The sequence below is a fragment of the Ammospiza nelsoni genome, chromosome 1 (assembly GCF_027579445.1).
Source record: "Ammospiza nelsoni isolate bAmmNel1 chromosome 1, bAmmNel1.pri, whole genome shotgun sequence".
Taxonomy (NCBI): Eukaryota; Metazoa; Chordata; class Aves; order Passeriformes; family Passerellidae; genus Ammospiza; species Ammospiza nelsoni.
Genome location: NC_080633.1, coordinates 61422807 through 61428895, shown reverse-complemented (window position 1 = coordinate 61428895; position 6089 = coordinate 61422807). Strand labels below are relative to the sequence as shown.

General features: G+C 38.5%; 1 long non-coding RNA gene across 1 annotated transcript in view; it reads right to left on the bottom strand.

Annotated features, from left to right (window-relative positions):
- Positions 1-3093: 3093 nt before the first annotated feature.
- Positions 3094-6089, bottom strand: part of LOC132083285 (uncharacterized) — a 79973-nt gene continuing 76977 nt past the window's right edge. The window contains exons 5-6 of the long non-coding RNA XR_009419910.1: positions 4115-4178; positions 3094-3318 (exon numbers count right to left, since the gene is read on the bottom strand). This is a non-coding gene — a long non-coding RNA (uncharacterized LOC132083285). The remainder of the gene's footprint in view (positions 3319-4114; positions 4179-6089) is intronic.

The window sequence follows — 6089 nt, the reverse complement described above, 5'->3', positions numbered from 1 at the left end:
CCATGGAACAGCAGGAATATGAGAAAACCTTTGGAAGCCAACAGAATATGTGGCATAATGCACTGAACACATGACTATTGCTGATGGTTTTTTTTTCTTCCTGTTCCCCTTTTGTTCCAAAATGGTACTTGTGCTGAGTTTTTCCTCTAAATTTCACAGTACTCAGTCTTCTGTGTAACTGGAGCTAATACTTTTTCTTCAACTAACAATAATCCCCTAGCCACACTATTGGTTTAAGGCTCAGCCCAAGGACAGAAACAGGGCTTGCCATTCAAAATAATATGAATGTGTTAGCATGCTTTTTTTAAAGTCTAGGGAGCGTTATTCTGGGAATGTGCTGCAATCTGATGCCAAATTTGGATTTAAATTCTGGGGACAACTTTACTGCTCATACTCTGACCTAGATGGTCCCAGATTGGGTGTATTTAAGAGATACAGGACTATATATTCCATGCAAATACTTATGTGAAAAGGAGATAATAGATCAAATGTTCCAGCATTAAAAAAAAAAAAAAAAGAAAACAAATCGTAAAGAAAAACTCACCTAGAGGAAAAGCAAAAAGCAGACAAATTGCTATAGAAGAGGGCTACTGACAGACAAGTTGAAAGTGCAGTTTCAGATTTTCACTTGAAAAATTTTACACAAGGAATCTCTGATGATAGCTAAGCACATTTACCTCTGTACAGCACGGCACACTTGGTAAAGCAGTGCAATATTTCTCTTCCTTTCTCTGAACCTCACATTTTCCACATCCTTAGCAACATGAATGTTATAGCACAAAAGCTTCAAATAAAATCAGGGCATAGGGTCTGTGGAAGAGCACAGAGTGAAACAAATCCCTCCACAGGCAACAGTTTGGAAACCAGTGCAGTACAGGTGAAATCTGCTTTTGCAGCTACTGCAGAGACTTCTGGTTTTGTGCAAAAAAACCCTCACAAAAAATTTTCTGAAATACTATGCATGAAATTTATCGAGATATAGGTGGTTTAAATGAAAGTTTGACTGAAGATCCACATTTATTTCCCTTGATCCACTTTCATCTCCTCCACAGTAATTTGATTTTTATATTTTAACAGCAATAAGACATACTTCCCTTTAAATTAAATACTATCTATTTCCCCCTCAAGAATATTTAATCTTCTAAGGCTACAGTGATTCTGAAAACTTCATATTAAGTGTGAATCTGTTGCAGAAAACTCAAAATTACCTACTAGGAGAACCAAGCTTGTGAATACCACATGTAACTTCAGTCTACCCATATCTAGTGTGTTTAGAGGTTGGCTAATAAAACCCATTTAAGTAAGATGGTCGCCTTTTGCATTATATCTCTGCTTACTATTCATGGCCTGCTTGGGCAATACTCTGTTAAAATCCTGTTTTAAAGCCCCTGCTTTGTGAGATGACATTTTAATGCAGTCAGTGCTCATCTCCAGAGTTTTTCTATTAAAAAAAAACTGTGTCTGCTCTGAAGAGATAATGCAAGAACACAGACAGGCTCCAAACCCCTCGTAAGGGGGCAGAGGTTCAATGCTAATTTTTCTGTTCTCTTTGCTTCTTCATTAAGTATTTTCTTAATTCAAAGCCCTTTTTGTTTTGTTTTTGTTTGACAGAAGCAAAGCATTTGATCTGCTACACCCTTTATACCTGGTGAGATATGAATCCTTCTCATCCTCCATCACCACAGGACTGCCTGCAATCCTCCTCAATCACTGGTTCTGCCTTGGAACCCATAGGGATTTCGCACAGCCTGAATTTATATTAGTTCACACAGTACATTTCCTCCCCCCACTCTCTGCCCACACTTTGTCAGAAGATGTCTGTTGGCTTGCATTGACAAGGATATCAACAGCCCTGGGGAAACTCTTTTCCTGACCTTGTCTGTGCAAGGTGACACTTGACGTGCTCAGTGCCACAGTCTAAGCACAGCTGGGCAACTGCTGCCCAAACGTGAATACTTGTGATAGATGAGTTTATTTAAAAGTTGTATCTGATACTGATGACGGGCTTAAAACACCTGCCTCACCAGCATCACAAGAGAGCTGCCAGGCCAGTGAAACAGCAACCATCACTCATCAGCAGGATCTGAAACTTGGCTAATAGTTAACTTTCTGACCTATTACTCTGTTTATGTGCCAAAGTATGAAAGATGAGGGGGGCACATTTTAGTCACCTGATGGCAAACATATGCCAAGACTTACTTGCACTTCTTGATGTTGCTGTCATCCCACTTGAACAAAAACAGTTACACGGAGAATAAAAGAAAACCAGAGCTCACTTGCACAGCGAATTTGCTGTGCACTTCTGCAGGCACAGCCTTCTTTACAAGAGTCCTCCTACAAAACTTCTTTCATTCAGCAGCTAAACATCAGTGCTGATTGTGCATCAGGCACCAGGCTGGCGTGTTAAAAGGTGATTCATTCCTCTTAGCGTGGCACTAGAAGAGCCTGTCTCTCTCCATGCTTAATATAGAAGAACCTGGCTCAGCAAACTTGTGAATGGCTAAAGATAGCAAAGCTGAACCCTCAACTCTGTGGCTTAGAACAGCCAGGGATACAAACCAGCTGCGTAAAAACCAGTGTTGCTCTCCAGGAAATTTGTGAGACCTTGGCTTTCACAGCCAGACCCATTTTGCTCGCCCACTTTACTAAGTGAAAGAAAGAAGGACAATTAAAGGAGCATCAGTACCTGGCAGGAGCAGCAGCACAGCAGCCAAAACATGAGCAGCTCCAAGAGGGAGCACCCAGACAGCCTGGGGACAGCAGGACCTTTGGAAGCTGAATGGCCAGCACGCCACCACCAGAGCAACCTGCATGGCAAACACTCCTCTCCCCTGCACCTGTGTGCTGCAGGGATGATGGATGCCTCCCACCCATGGCAGCAGGATTCAACTCCACCCTCCAAGGATGTGTCACAAATGCAGGAAATTAATTAGAACTAGGTCATGTTGCAAGATATCAGACTCTACTTGGCAAAATTTTCTCAAAACTTCTTGAAACTTCTTCAATCTCAAAAATTATTGCCTTATGCTCTTAAGGAAGAAACACTCCAAATGACAGAAGTAATAAAAATTAATTTATTTTGAGTTTTTCCTTCTCAAAACAGACCAAAATGTTTATAAAAAGCAGGTGTTTAATGGACATTTAATAAAATGAGTCCATGAAAAAAAAATAAGCACACAGCTTCTTTAGCATGCAGTGTACGCTGTAGGTAAGTTTAAAATGTTCATCTTGGGTTGTTTTTAACTCTGAGAAATATGAAAGAAATTGCAATGCTGTACAGGAAAGGCCAAAGTATGGGGTTTTCCTTTAGATAGATCTCTAAAATAAGCACAAAAATAAAACATTTTAAATGGATGTATTTTTAATTTATCAGCTAAAAGGAAGACTTAGGAGCAGGTAATGGTAGTTAAATTCAATTAATAGAAAACTCTACCAAGTCTATCCAACTGAAAAATTTATGATTTAACATTCCTAAGCCACCATCTTTCCATATGTCACAAACCTTACTTTTCCTAACAAAAAAAAAAAAAACAAAACAAAACAAAAAAAAAAAAAAAACCAAAAAAAAAAACAGACAAAAAAACCCCACAACCAACCAAAACAGCTAATAATGAAATCAAATCAAATCTTCTCTATTTTTAATGTGCTTATTGAATTTTGTCTGTTTTATCACATAATCCCACTAAACTGATCGAAACTTTCAAAGAATCTATCAGCAGATTAAAACTGCTTCATGAATTAGATAAATAAACATCTGTGAATTGTCTTTATCAGTCACTGCTTGTTCCCCTTTCTCTCCCCTGTTTGCTCAATACTAATAATTTAATCAGGAAGACAGCAATCTATTTATAGGAAATGGAAGAGATATGTGTTTCCACAGTGTCTAATTAAATAAAATTAAACACTCCATTTTTTGGAAATTTTCTGCAACATTTGCAATGAAATGTGTTCTTTTGCTCAACATTTCTTTTTCATAAATCTGTTGTAAACATTTTCTCACATTTGATTCATCTAAGACATGGAATGGCAAATCATTAATAATATCACCACTACTAGTGTTACTTTCGTTGTCTTGATGGATGTGACTGAATATCAAATCAATTTCAGAACCTACCTTAAATCTCCAAATCTTGAGTTTGTGAAAGCAGCTGCTGTGGAGAACTTGGATTTTCTGAATCCTAAAAGAACAGAAGGAGCACAGAATAAAATAAAAGCAAAAGACTAACAAATGTTAAAGTTTCTAAAATGGATGGGTAGAAGGTAAAAGGCAGTAAGACCTAAAGACAAAGCAGTTTATAGTTTGTCCAGACCGTTCTACTCATCATTACTGGTATCCCCTTAAAAACACTTAAATAAAGAGTTTCTGATATCTGCTTTCTTTGTACACCACCAGAAATATAGGAGAACTGCTGATAATGAATATGAGACCTCAAAATTAACCTAGTTAGACTGGAAAATATCTTAGTTCATTATTAAAATCTTTAGTGACAGAGAGATTTACTAAAATTATGCTCAGTAGAAAAGCAAAAGTATATCACAACAGGAAACTTTAAAACTTATTTTCATTTCAAGGACAATCCTGTATTTTTTTTTGTAGTATGTTTAGCCAATCACAATAGCCCTAATACTGCAATAAAAATAAATACAGTCGACCACAATTCCCTGCAACACCAAGAGTCTATGAGTGTGATTTTAAAACAGATTCCTAGCAATATGTAAGTACACAAAAAATAGTAAAGTCCAAAATCAATACTGGAATTTATATCCTTATCAGAATTACTATTGCAAAAAGACTCCAAGTCTTTAATAGAATAAGAACCAAGACATCGGTATTTCCATGTCTGAAAAGTCATGGTCTGATTTGGGATTTTAATTTCTTCAGCTTCACAGCCAATTAAAAACTTCTAGAGCTTTCAAAAATTATTTAGAGGTGAGATGAAGAGGCAATGTGACCAGCACATATTTTACTTTTAGCTCTAAGGCCATCCACAGTTTTCAAAAACATCTTAGAAGGAAGGAACATGGATAATATATGGAATGGAGTGGTCACACCAGTAGCTGCTAACAGCGCCAACTCAAACATCAGTTTGTTCCCATGGGCTGAGCAGCCAACTCAAACTGAAAATACCTCTCAAGCACAGGTTAAGAGATGTTTCATCCAGGGGAGAGTTAGAAGGGATTTAGATATATGCAGGAAGGGCCAGCAGCAGTCAAGTAATTGACCCAGACGTGCCTACAGGTCTGCTACCTGAGGTGCAGCCTAAGTGATCTGAAGAAGCAGTTTCAATTTAAGAGCAGAGCCTAACAAAGACAAGAGACTGATAAGTTAGGAGCAGAAACAAAGTGCAATGGGACTTTTCCTCCAACCACTGCAGGCGAGTGAATGTCAGCAGAGTGCACAGCAGTCGCCTGAAGCTCTTGCATTCAACCCTATTGTGCTGAAATGTCAAATGGGATCTTTGCCACTGGCATAAACATTTTAGAGAAGCTTCAGGGAATATACTACAGTGCTTACATCTCTGCTGGTTCCCATCTTGCAACACAGGAAATGTCCCTCAGAAACAAACACAGATTTTTGACTTGCAGCAAAGAGTAGGATTGCAGCTGTGAACAGTTGAGGTTTGGGAAGGAGGGGAAGAAAGTCAAGGTTTGAGAAATTACAGAAAGGTCAGTCAGATGCTTACCTTACACATGCAGTTCTTTCAAAACAAACCAGTGCCACATGGCACTCTTAAATATATAAATAACACCTTTCCCTCTGCATTTATAGTCTCATATCCAAAGTTCCCAAGGAGTTACAGAAGTCAGATGTGCAGAGAAGGGTGTGACACCAAGGCCCAACTCAGTGTTAAAAAAAGAACTACTTCTTTTTGGCTCTCTTTGTGCTTATCTGGATGATGATCACATTAAATGGCAGAAAACAGCAAAAGGGCACTCCAGGCAAATCCTGTTTCAAAGCTTCTTGGCCTGAGGGAGATATTGCTCCCCAAGAAAGCATTCTTTAGGGAATCAGTGCTCCCTCTCATAACCAAACCCAGTAAACTTTGAGGCACCGTACAATGCCTCATGCAGCCTTTGCAGAAGACACA